We start from the raw sequence: 14473 nt of genomic DNA on the forward strand, positions 1-14473 counted from the left end.
AGGGTGTAGCTCTTATGCAAACATCAGACCCCGACACACTCTATCCTCTCCTTCTTCTGATAACCTCTTTGTAGACAGTAGATCTATGGACTGTTATAAGGCACACTACCTCAAGGTTCTGGAAAGTACTGAGATGAAGAAGAACATCAGGAACATAAGTAATCCAAGTACTGGGATGAGGTGGGACACAGGAACTATGAAGAGCAATACCAAGAAGGAACTACAGCGGTATAGACGTCTGCAGAGGCGTGCTTCCTCATGTGCAATAAAAAACAAAGAAGGACTACCTATCTCTGAGACAAGCTTGGGAAGCACGAAGGAGACATGGAGAAGGCCAGAGCCGAGAGCAGACCACTCCCGGAGTCGAGAGGCCAATGGGATTCCTTTGCTACATGGCATACAGACAGTAACCAGAGGCTGGCAGATGGCCCTGCGAATGCAAGAAGCAGTGTCCATACCGGCGCTCCAAGGGCCGGGCAGGAGTTCCGCGAGGTGAAGGCACGGAGATACCCGCCCAGCATACGGAGTAGAAGGACCCCAGGAAGAACTGGCTGTGCATCCCAGGAACAGCCGAGGTAACTGGAGAGGCACAAGGACCGGTAGGGGCTAGAAGGTACAGGAGGCAAAAACCCTGTATGAATATAACAAACAGGACTATACCCCTCGTGTCAATACTTGGCAAGAAAGGCAGCCAAGGGAACATCAAGATAAGGGAAGAGCAACAAGGGTTGGAGACCTAAACCAAGAGAGATATATTCATATTCCTTGTGGCAGTACTTGGCACGGAAGTGGGTCAAACCAAAGAAGAAGAGAACCAAGGGCTGAGAACCCAAAAAAGAGAGTTATATGATTCATCTTCCTTGTGGCAGTACGTGGCGTGGAAGTGAACCATGTTGGCCCAACTAAAGAAGAAGAGAACCAAGGGTCAGGACCCAAACCAAGAGACTGCTACGAGTCATCTTCCTTGTGACAGTACTTGGCAGGTGAGTGAACCAAGTGGGCCTAACCAAAGAAAAAAGAGAAGCCAAACATGATAAAGAGAAGACCAGGGGAAGAGAGTAATTCCCCCTGCTTGCAAGAGATTGTTTTGTGATTACCAGGAGAAGGTGATCATTCTTCTGGTAACTCAGACCAGGAGGAAAGTCCAACAGGCCTGGGGAAGGGAGTCATTTCCCGAGGTTATTTTGAGACAGAACCGCAGGAGAGGGGGGCATTCTCCTGGCCCACCAAGGAAACATTGTGTGAAGCTATACATTGTTTTGAAATACAGAATATAATATATCATTTATACATTTGTATAACATTTTAACTATGTAAAAGAAATACCATGTTTTTTGTGTAACTTTATAAAAACGTGTACAATATATATTCTACATCTGGCATTTTACATTTCACAATTTATTTGTAATTTTATTTTCAATTAGCCTTTGGGCCTTAATATAAAACCAGTCAATATTGTTTTTTATTATTGTTATAATTAGATTTTATTTGTTTACTTTTGAATTGTTAAACTTTGTGATTATTTGTTTTTGTTTTTTAATCTTGATGATTATGGATAGTTTTGATTTAATATAAACCGTATTCCTTCCTGTATGAATTTCATAACAAATGTAAGAACTATTTGAATATGATACAAGTGACGAGCGCAGATAGTGCTTATATAATAAAAACAAAATAAAACCTTGGGACAAAAACCGTGACTATGAAGATCTGAAAATATCTTCATGAAAATATAAACACAATTTGCACCTATGCACCCCATGGGCCAACATGAAATCCTGTGTATTAAAGTTTCCCTCCAAAAAACATAGAGATCTATACCTAAGATGTTCTTCCGACAATGGAAGTCTTAGGACTGAAACTGTTAGCACCTAAGGAAATGTGTGGATGTCGTGCATGTGGGCTAGTCCCAATCAAATCTTTCTTTCACCTGGGCCTTGAGTGCCTGGCCTTCTCGGGGCTCAGAATCTGTCTTCCTGGAGGGTTCACCCACTCGACTTCTTGGGTATTGTCTGACCATCTTTGGGACAGGATCATGACTACCTCTAACGCGGCTCTAATAATAGCTCTGACAACACTGCTTGAGTAAATATTTAAGGATCTGAATAAGAGAATGTTTTGGGGAGAAGCTGACTGGAGAGCGATACGGGGGGGACTAATCTCTCTCCCTAGAGCTGCGCTGGTTTTTGGTACCTGCTGACACATTCTGTAATGAGACACGTGCACTGTTTTGGGGATTAACTAAGTTTAAGTTTTTGTGAAGACAGCTTTTCCATACTGTGGTCTGATTATGTTCTGCTATTTTATTTTATTACTTATTTCCTTTTTTTTTTTTTTTACTAAACTGTAAAATTTAAATTGTAAACTAAGCACACTGTTCTTTTTAAATCAAAAAAATAATATTGTATTGTTAATGATTAATTTTTTTAATTAATCTTGAGCATTACTGTTTGTTAAGATGAATGTTATTTTGTATAAATAGTTATAGCTAAGTGTTTAGTTTTTTGTTAATGTTGATTCATGTTTACTATTTCTATTTTAATTAATCTTGTTCATTCTTCTCAATTCATGTTATTTTGCATTGCTCGTTTATTCTTTAATAATAATGACAATTTTGATTTTTTGAATTTTAAAAGCTGTGATATATTTTATTTTGTGTACCTATTTTTCATTTGTACTATTCCTTTAGAAAGGTGATGAATAATTTTGAATTTATTGTGTTAATATTTTCATTTCCATGATTTCAAGGCATTGTTTTTATTTTTGTATTGATCTTGCTTATTAAGTTTGATTATCACTTTAATAATGTACATTTTTATTTTATGACTATTTTATTTTATCTTGTATATTTTTTTTATTTTGTATCATTATGTTCTTTTCCATTAGTCTTTGTTTATTTTCCTTTTTGATCCATTTTGTTGATTATTTATTTGGTAATCCTATTGTATTTCTTATTTATTTCTATTTTCGCATTTGTTTTTTATTAATAGTTAAATTTTTGGGATTGGAGTGGACATTACTAAAGGAATCACAAAGGTTTATGGCAGAGGAGCATGGCACTAGAATGTGGAATAGTAAATCAAAAGTGAGAAAGAATAAAACTGGATACTGCCAATTTTGAACAATTTAAATTAGTGTGCATGGAAATAGTGTAATTAGTAATGTGTCTATTTCAGCGCTTGAGAGACATTTAGTCCTGCCAGGTCCAGGAGCCTCGTCAGATTTGCAATTAGGCGTATGTAATGCATGTATACACCAATGTACAATATATGTACTTCAGCATTTGTTTTTTTCCTAATAAACCCTGACTACTGCACACACCTAGTGAATGCATATTTATGTTTGTTCCTCTTCCATGCAGGTACAATAATCAGTCAAGATTTAATTTTCTGAGAAGGCCTATTGAAAAATGGCACCTTAATAACAAGCTGGAAAAAGAAAAATGTTCCCTCCTCCAGGAAAACAATCAGTGTGGCTCAGACTGGCATCAAACCATCACAATTCTTCAGGAGAAGTTGAAAGCAGCAGTCACCATCTAATGTGCCTGGTGCAACTACTAGTACTGAACCTGGTAGTGAACAAGGCAAAAATCATTCTGAGCCCAAAGTGCCATTTGAAAGCACCAAATAAATACCAATAAAATACAAGTAAATGTCCCTTCCTCTGACTGGCACTGTAGTGCTGGAGGCAATCTTAGGTGGTGGGGTATAAACTGAAAAGGATGAGCAAGCAATGGAAAAAAGCAGGCAAGTCTAGCCCTGGTTGCAGATAAGGAAATGACATCTAATGCAAATGTGATTGCTGATGATCGTGAGGAAAATCACCCTCCCCACCATGCTTTTCATGCGATGATGTATGTGACCCTATATCGATCCCTGCAGATAATGGTAAAAGGAAGATCGAAAAATAAATCATGCACTCTATTGATGTTGACATGTACTGCTCTTAGCCCTAGACATGTGAGTGCAAGTTTAACTTAGCAACATAAAACAGCATCTGTATTACTCACCAGTGACATTTATTTGCCGAAGACAAAGACATTAAGTCACATTAGGGCAAGTAACACAAGTATAAATCAAATCGCAGTAGCAGTAACCAAGAGTAATCGAACAACCAACAGGCTCGGGGATCTCCTATGCCCATTGAATCTGCTGGCACCACCAAAGCTCTGTCACTGATTTCTCCACTGTGAAAAAGGCCACAACATCACCAGGGGATTCTTTCCACCGTTGATAAGATCAATGACTGCTTTGCAATCTACACAAAATGCAAAAAAAAGCTATACATTGTTGAAAAACAGGAACACATTATGGAACCGTAGGACCGTGGGGGTCACTTGGAAAATATTCCTTGAGTGGAATTGCATGCTCATCATTGAAAAGAGTCCACATTGGTTGGGCGATGGAAGTTCTTCTGAAAGGACAGGGCACGTTGACAACAAAGAAGATGTTGGTGGTGCAATATCTTTGAGCAGGATACAATGCCCCCAGCACCATCCAGGTGGCACCATCCAGGTGGCACAGAACAGTCAATCCTGTCAGTTTGTGGTCACCACTTAGTTAGCCAGGCACCCCTGCAGCTAACACACTTTCACAGTCAGTTGCTTAAACACACCGGCATCAAAACTCGTTTAATCAAGACAACAAAGTACCCCTCTTGCTGAACAGTCCATTGACCGGGCAACCACCACAACTAACTCAATGCCAAACTGAAATAAACATGACAACAGAAATCTCTTATTGGATTCAACACAAAGTAACAAACATCCTGGCAGTATTCAATGACAAGTTTTTGGGATGAGCAATGCCAACGCCAATGACTGTTAGTTTTGTTAGCCACAGGTTTAGGTCATTGGCGTATCTGCAAAAAAAGCTGCTCTTCCTCAGGAGAGCAACATATATCAACAACAACTGATCAGAGCACCTGAGAGCTGCGAGCCTTGGAAGCAAATGGAAGAAGCCATGAACACCCGACAAGTTGACATTTCTGGTAGGTGAAGCTATTGGCAACATGCAAAACTATTGTGAATGTGACAAATAGACTAAGCGATGAAAAGAGGACAATAGCATTATCCACAACTAAAATGTAGTTACAAATAATACATTGTTAATTCATTACTGCACCACTGGCCAACCAGAGGCACCTGAAAGGCAGCAGCTTCAGAAAAGGATTCACAAACAAAAGCAAAAGAGAGCACAAACATTACACTGGTTAGTTCATCATTACTGTGGATTAACAAAGTCATTATTGCCCTAAATAAAATAATATGACTAAAACATGCAAATACTGTTTTAGCAAATCATGTTACAAGTATTAATAAGAAACCCTTTACAGTGTTATTAGGAAACCTCAATTGCATTAATTAATTTGGGTAACTCCATGAACACCTTAGCTCAACAACAATAATGAACTATAAAATTACATTTATTTACACAGCCAAATTCACATTTTTGCCACAGCCAAACCCCTACCAAAAGCACACTTCATAATAAGCCACTTAGACAAGACCAAAATAAAACAGCATCAAATGCAGCCTTTACATACACATTAAAACCAAGAAACCATAACTATTGAAACACTGCTACCACTAAACCACACCCACCTACCCTGTGAAATGAAAATGGCAACTGCTTTTGGAGAGGAGTTTAACTGTGTTGGTGAGAAACCTTTTATTTGGTTACTAGGATACTATGGTTGCATTACAAACAACCCTTTGTGCATTAGCATCAGGATGAACTAAATCATGTAACATCACCCAAACATTACCCGCACAACAACAACCAATAACTAATACTTACATCTATTTACTGAGTCTGCTTCATGTCTGTGTGTGTCACAGACAATTCCCTGGGGAACAAACCATAAAAACGACTGCTCATGAGACTGAACCCAGAGCTCACCAAAGCAAAACTGCACCAAGTACAGCATTTATGTACACCTTAAAAAAGTAAGAAACTATACCTATTGACACGGTGCTATCACTAAACCATTCACATTTGCTGTGCGAAAAGGAAACTGCAATAAAATACATCAAATATGTACACCTTACAAACTAAGAAAACCAAAACTATTGAAACAGTGCCACCGCTCGAACATTCATGCCTAAAATATAAAAGGAAATGACAACTGTTTTAGGAGAAAATTGTAATTGTGTGTGCAAGAAACCTTTTATTTTCATACTAGGAAGACCTACTCGCACTAAATACGCTAGCAGAGAACTCTACTAGGATTGATGAAATTGTGGTATAACACAACCAAAAATGTACCTCACAAACACACACCAGTATCTAATTATGTACGTCTATTTACAGAGTTAGCTTCATGCGTGTGCCAAAGTAAAACCACTGTGGTACAACCCATCAAAACTACTGCTCAGGTGTAGACACCAAGAGGAGACCACCACCCACTAAAACTACCACTCATGAGATGTCACCCAGAAATTACCAAAGCAAAACAGCAAAAGCAATAAATAATGCAGGAACGTACACCCTACAAATAAAGAAAAGACCTACTGAAAAGTAGGACTACAACAATAAATTATAGCACTGGAAACTAACCGCTTTACCAAAACAGAAATGTAACTAAGTCAATGGGGGTTAGTAAGGAATAAATTAAGTATTGGTACTCGCAACATTGCTAGCAAACAATTAACGAATAAACATGTAAACGTGTCAAAAACAACACGAAACCATCTGCTCACTGTGCTGGCAGCATTGAACAAAACCCATGAGGTTGCAAGAAGCCAGCAGCAGCCTACAGAGGACTGCTTATCCTTGGTTAAATGTATTCTCCTAATACAAATCAATAACTTAGACAGCAATCAAGTAATGGACATCCCTCTACATTACGTTTTTAGGTATACCTGAACCTGAAAATGGCTGTGTCAAAGGGGACTCTCACCAGCACATCCCAAACCGACTCACCTGCAAGACAAACACAAACTCCACACAACTCATAACACTATACACACTATGAGTACCGAAACTATGACTGCTGACACTACACTCATTACTAGGAAAACAATTACACCCAAGGCTGCATGCCCAAACACACTCACATTGAAAAGATTCCCCAAACCTATTTCCACTCTCACAAAACAAGACAACTACACCCCTCCTAGCAGTCCCAAAATACACGGTGAACATTCTGATATATCCACCAGCACCACCCCAAACAGCACACTGCAAACATCTGTATGCACAACTACAAGTGTCATTTGCCCTCTACTTATGGGGACTATGCGCAGGAATAATTTGAGCTCTCAGACTGGCAAGATTTTAATAAATTCAACTGTAGTAATTTACTCCATGTGCCTAGGCATTTTACAAAGAGGTAATCCCCATGACTTCAACCTGGAGCCATCTTGTAGGTTAAACCAAATGCAACAAAACACGCTGTCGCGTACTATAAACACAGAGAAGATGACTAAATAGCAAAGAGGACTTCGCTAAGCACTTTATCTTCCCTAATCTAGCTACCGTATAACCTCTCCCACTGCCCCACACATTGAGGCAACCCAGAAAAAATGTGCCCCAGCCCATGTTGGTGAGCCTTGCCCTCTACCAATGTTACAAGTCAATTGGCCTCATTACAAGGTTGCCAGTCCGGTAACCACACTACCGGTAAGCTTGCCGGTACCGTTGTTACCGGACCAGCAAACTACGAGTTCTGCGGGCAGGTGCCCTTCAGCCCGGCAGGTCTGACCTGCCGGGAGGGACGGCAGCCACAAGCTGACCTACACGGTAGCACCAGCACCGTTATTTACGGTGCCGGCGCTACCGGACTTCCCATTCCCATTGAGTCCTATGGGACTCAAATTGTAATGGGGATCAATTTTTACCGGCACCCGCGAAGGGGAATTACCGGGTCCGCTGGGGCCAGAATGCCCCAGTACATCCCCATTGCTGGGTGCCGGTAAAAAAATGACTCTGGCGGCAGAGGTGCCGGTATTGGCCGGCATGGCTACTGCCAACCTTATAATGACCCCCAATATCAAAAAAAGTGTATAACTACTTTACATACATTGCCTTAAGCAAAGACATACCATTAATGTGGCAGTAATAAAAGTGTCAACCTGTTTCAAAATGATACGCAAGCACACTACGCTACATAACAAAGGCATTTTATACTCTACACAAATTAAGTTCCACATGTTTAAAAGGCATATGTATGCAAAACAATCAAAAAACATATGACAAGGAAAAATGCAGTATGACTCAAATGATACTGGCTTCATTTAAAAGAAGTTTGACAACTACAATTGAAATGAGTCCTGCATACTTATAATTACGAAGGTAATCAATGAAAACTAGCGAAATCATCTATTTCTATATTGTTCTTGCAAGTTATGTTCACGTCTCCGGGAATGTCTCACAGAGAGCCTCTGAAATGTAAAAGATTCACCAATAATGGAAGGTGATCCTTCAACACGAGTATAATATGCAGGAACCAAACCCCAGTGAGCAAAACACTCTGTAAATGTGATCTTTCAAAAAGTAGAAAGAAAGTTGAGAATGGATTACTGCATCTAAAAAAATAAACTGAAGGAAATAGGAAATTAAAGTCATTAAATAATCTACATAATGATCTGACAAAACAAAAATTATTATTTCATCCTTGTAAAAACCATACTAGCCCTTAAAGCTCTCGGTACGCATGGACCATTTTATTCTGCTGTGAACCTACTGAAAATCATGCCAGCCCGTAGCAGGTCTCGTAACACACAGATCATTATTTCATCCATGCACCTGTGAACATTGCTGACTCTAAAAGGACTTGGCCAAACAAAAAAGGATATGAAATCCAACCAGGAAGTGACTCTCTAAAAACTAAAAAAACATCCTATGCATCCAACAAGTTCAACTGACCGAATCCAGCTGAAGTTGTACAATAGTATTCCAGTGGTAAAAAAATGGTGCATTACACCCGCAACCTACTTGCTGCCATCAGTTCGGAATACCACACAAAGAATAAGCCATTAAATGAAAAGTAAAATTCTCATTTTAAAATGTACCTGTAAGAAAGACAAAACCTCTTAAATGTTTAAACAGTCCTTACCTAAAAAACATACTTTTAGATTTAAAAAATCCACACAACTGATACGTCACATGAAACAAAATACACACCGGGGCTCATTATAAGTCTTGCGGTATACGTTAAAAGTGGCGGTAACAGTATAACTGCTGCTTTTACCATTCCATCAAAATAGGAGACCGTATTACCGTCGGCAGTAATACCTTTGGCGGAATTAACGCTGACGGATTTATCGTTGGCGTTCTGACCGGTGAAATCATAAAGCAGTATTATTGCCATATTACAATCTTGAAAATGGTGATAATACCATTGAAATTGTGCGATAATACCACCAAAATCTCAGTTAATGCCACCAAGAAGTTGGAGGTATGTACATACAGGTGATGTAAATTAAGCCACAGGTGCACCCAATCCACTCAGAAAGGGTTCATTCGGCCCACATCTTCCTCAGACACACTTTATAACACCATCATGTTGCCACTGGCTTCTGTGCGCATGGACATGCAGCTGCTCCAGCTCTGTATTGAGCTGCAGAGACTGGAAGAGCAGGATGCAGAGGAGGGGGAGGAGAAGACACCATGCAAGCCGTACGCCCATACCCAGGTCAGGCCTTCACCCTGGACCTTGATGGACACCCAGCTAATCACCCTGTACCGGCTTAACAGGGAGATCATTGCTGAGCTGCTCACCCTAATCCAGGATGACATAGAAAGCAGGATCAACATCAGGACAGTCTTGTTGAAGATTGTGTTGGTCCTGCATTTCATGGCAACTGGCACCTTCCAGCACACTGTGGGGATGCTGCATGGCATGTCCCAGCCCACATTTTCCAAAGTGCATGTGCAGGTTGTGAAAGCGTTCCTGCGCCATGTCTCCCAGCACATCTCCCTGCCCAACACCCCGGCACAGGTAAACGCCATGAAGGCACGTCTCTATGCAGCAGCCCACATGCCCAATGCCATTGCTGCTCAGGACTGCACCCATGTGGAGTCGGTGGCACTCTCGCTATCTGAAGAGGTATACTGCCACCGGAAGCAGTACCACTCCCTGAATGTCCAGATCACCTGTGATCCTGACCTCCTCATTACACACTGCTGTGCCCAACTCCCTGGTTCCACCCACGATGCCATGGTCCTGCGGAACAGCACACTGCCGAGCTACATGGAGAGCGACAGAGGGCAACAGACGTGGATATTGGGTCAGTACAAGTGCGATCACACAGACTATTCTCGCAGCCCAATAGACATGAGACATGACATCTGGGGTGGGTGATTACCACAACTAAACAATGCATGCCCTGTCAAGGACCTATACATGCAGGATCTGCACACACCCCTGCACATGAGAGACTAACACCAGCAGGACTAGGACATGAGTGACAATGCTGCAGTAAATTGCCAATGCATATGTGCCCAACAGGCTAGCGACACACACATAGGACTACAGGAACCACAATGCAACGTTTCACACCCCTATACATGGAATGGCACGCTACAACACTGTGACAAAGGAATGCAACACTGTCCGAAGTGCCATGTACTCAGGTGACCATGAATGTGAAGCTGTTGCAGAATAGACACACACAACCTGAACTAGTACCACTAAAAACCCATCAAGGCACATGCATGGGAGCAATACACAGGTACAACGGCATGCTGCCCTGTCAATCACAGACCCAAAAGCAATGAGTGCTGGCTGTGAGCTGTGTGCATGATGTTCCATGACAGAGCAAATGTACCCCCTGAGTGACGGACTCCATATACAAATACTGGTATGGTAAAACACGTTGTGTGACAATACTTGTGAAATGCATGCACAGGCTGTCTACCAACATGCCATTGTAATGTGTAACACATCCACAATTCTCTGTGACTGACACCTATGATGTTTGCCCTTGCAGTTGACTCTGGATGCCCCAGCTACCATTGCTGATGACACCAGTGTGGAATCCACAGAGACCACAGGATTTGGCCGACAACAGGGCGCATGTTCAGACCAGGGTCTGCCTGTTGAAGGCTTGTTTCTGGTGCCTACACCATTCTGGAGGGTCCGTAGTGTACAGGAGAGAGAAGGTGGGACAAATTGTTCTTGTCTGCGCCATGCTGCACAACATTTGCATCAGGCAGAATATTCTCCTGCCCCCTGATGAGGACATGCCACCCCCAGAAGAGGAGGACTCACTCACTTCCTGCGGGTGCTGTGCTGCCACACTGAGCGGGAAGAGGGTAGAGATGGACGTCTGGTTCGTCAAGAACTCATTCACAATTTCTTTTGATGACAATTGAAATACACTTGCTACGCACCTCTGAATATAGTCACATTATTGATTTAACAATTGCACACAATAAGAATGTCCTAGCATTCCTTTCAGTGAACAACTATTTAATGTGCAAATGCAAACAACCCTCCCCCAAAACTCTCCCTGAACACCATCCCCAAAAGACCATTCCCAAAACACCCCCAATGACTCTTCCCCAAAACCCCTCTTGTACACCATCCCAACACACTCAACCCCAAAGCACCTCCTCCCTCTCCAATGTCCCTCCCCAGAAACCCTCCCTAAACACCATCCCCAAAACACCTTTGTCTGACAGTTGCTTCCGGTGCCTCTTGGGCAAAGAAGCCTGCTCCAGCACCTTGGGAGTCAAGTGGCGCTGTGAGAGGTGCCTTGGGGTGCTGGGTTGTGAGCCCTCTGTTGTGGTAGCACAGATGGAGGGCTCTGACCCGTGGGCCAGGATATAATGTAGGGTCAGCTGCATGCACTGATTTAGTGTCTCAGCAGAGGCGGAGGTCGCCTCTGTGTGCTCCCGCACTCTCTGACCTACTGAGGTCATGGCAGCAGTGGCCTGGCCAAGGGAACGGGACATTCAGTGGCTACACTGCTGCAGGCACTCAGGCATTGCCTCAATCTGTAGCTGCCGCTGCTCAATGGCATCTAGCCTCGCCCATACAGCCACCCGGCAGAGGTGGTGGGCTGTGTGGAGGGTTTGGGCTGAAGCATGGGGAGTGGAAGCCTATGTCCTGCTCCTCCTCATCCCCCTCCTCGTCAATGCTATGGACAAGGCCCATGTTATGATGGACTGGTGGCTGCACTGCCCGTGATAAGAGATGGGCGTGTTGGTACCCTGATGTTTTGCAGCCAGAGCAGGGACAGAAGCAGTGTGTTCTGCCACAGGTGCCTGCTATGGCATGGCAGTGGCACCTTCGGTGGCAGCCGTGCCACCTGTCTGGCCAGTGGAGGGGCCACTGTGCACTGCCTGCCAGAGTTTCCACTGCAGTGGTAGGTGGTGGTGTTGTTTCTGCCCTGCTCTTTGGCTTTCTCCCACTGCCAATGGGTCTGGCCTGTGCTGGGGGGGTGGGTGGTGTGCCAGCAGTGGAGCGTCTAGCCACCTTGTCACTGTCTGTGGAATGTCTACCTGTTGGGAATAGAATGGCATGCTGTCAGTCATCTTGCAGACATGTCTGCAGGCTTGCAAGACACTCATGCAACATTGTGTGCGTTCTACAGATGCACGTTTTGTATGATTGGCACGGGTGGTATCAGACCAATGAGTGCTGCTACTACTAGGTGGTGGTAGTGCCTGCTGAGGGTGTACACGGTGCATGCATGTGCATGTTGACTCTTGTGGGTGCACTGGGGCTTCAGTTGCCAACATGGATTGTCATGGCACGCATGGGTGCATCTCATTTTTCCATGTGTTGGCATGTGCATTTTACCTACAGTACATGTGCATTACTACATTTACCCGCCTCCCCTGGCACATGCATATACTCACTGTGCATTTGCTGTGATTGCCATGTGTTTGCCCATACCTTTGCCCATCTATGCTGGGGGACGCATGCTGTTGGCCACTGCATTCACATGTACGCGGTGTCTGATAGACTTACCGCCATCACTGTGCCTTTCTGCTCTGGCCTCCGTGCTCCCAATGCCCTCTATGCCCTTCATGTGTAGAATAGAGCTGGCCTTCTCCTTCCACGGCATGAAGGTGAGTGCTGCCACTGTGCCACCTCGTGTGGCAGCACTCTCCCTCCTGTGTCGTGAGATCAGGCTGCGGACCCTTGCCTTTAGATCATTCCACCACTTGCGGCAGTCCTCAGCATCTGGGAGAACAGTGCCAACTGCTGTCACCTTAGCCATGATATCTGTCCATATTTCCACCTTCCTCTGTGCAGAGGTCTTCCTCTGCCTGCTTCCAAACCGCTCCTCAGCATGCTCAATAACTGCATCAGCCAGTGCAGTGAGCTCCAATTCCGTGAAATGTGGCTTACACAGCCTCATTACCTTTCCCATGTCTTGATACATGTTGTTTCCCCAAGTATGTTGTCTGGATGGCAACAGAAAATAGGAGATTCAGAGTCGATTGTGTTTTTAAAGATGGCAGCCGCTGTGTTTCCCGTTCTGGCAGTGATGTTATTTCCGCAGGCAGTAATACTGCCGGCGGTGATACCACTGGGTGTGCCAGCAGTAACGGTAATACTGTTGTGTTTTGGCGGTATTACCGCCCAATGTCTGTTGTTGGTGGTAATACCGCTGGACGGTATTACCATTTCCGCCAGGAGGGTGTGCATGTGCCCACCAGGTCATAATATGGTGGTAATTCCACTGGTCATTCCGGTGGTAACGGTAATACCACTTATGTCGTATTACTGCCAAACTTGAAATGAGCGCCACTGTGTTAAAAATAAATTATACAAGGCAAAATTTTCTATCACTCCTACTGGAAAAAGATGTGGATTAATTAATAATATAAACACTAACTTTAAACCCCTTGCTGTGTCCCCAATGTACCTATCCTCCATGCACCCCACTTCATGTCCGGAAAATATTCTTCCACCAAAGTTGATCGTGGAACACAAAGATCTATTCACCCCGTTCCTGCCAGATTTTTAAATGCATCTTTCAAGGATGGCCACGTACCCGACTCAATCAAGAGTGTCACAGTTACCCCTCTCCTTAAGAAGCCCAATGTGAACCCAAAAGAACCAAGCAATCTTAGACCGACCACAAACTGTCAGTCCCTCCTTAAGATCTTAGATACATTTTCCACTTCTCAGCTTCGAGCACATGTGGAACATAATAGCATCCTCCATAACAGGCAATCGGGCTTCCGACCTTCCTTCAGCACAGAGACTGCTCTCATCGACGTCCAGTCCCATATGTTAAAAATAATGGATGATTGGAAAGCTGGCATGTTCATTGTATTGGATCTACCCGCAGCTTTCGACTTGATAGATCACAAATGTCTTCTGCACTCCTTAAGCCATCCAGGTCACTGCTTTAAAGAGGCTGCTGGCTGGTTCCGCTCATTCCGCTCAAATCGAGACTCCAGTGGGGCTCAGTCTCAGTTCTCTCCATCAGCGCCCATTACATGTGGGGTACCCCAGGGAGCGTGCCTATCGCCCATGCTCTTCAATGTTTACATCAGATCGCTGTGCT

General features: G+C 43.4%; 1 protein-coding gene across 1 annotated transcript in view; it reads right to left on the minus strand.

Annotated features, from left to right (window-relative positions):
* Window positions 1-14473, minus strand: part of LOC138516394 (uncharacterized) — a 746393-nt gene that overhangs the window by 4584 nt on the left and 727336 nt on the right. The window lies entirely within an intron of this gene.

This window comes from Ambystoma mexicanum, chromosome 6q, assembly GCF_040938575.1.
Source record: "Ambystoma mexicanum isolate Mex_15411 chromosome 6q, UKY_AmexF1_1, whole genome shotgun sequence".
NCBI lineage: Eukaryota > Metazoa > Chordata > Amphibia > Caudata > Ambystomatidae > Ambystoma > Ambystoma mexicanum.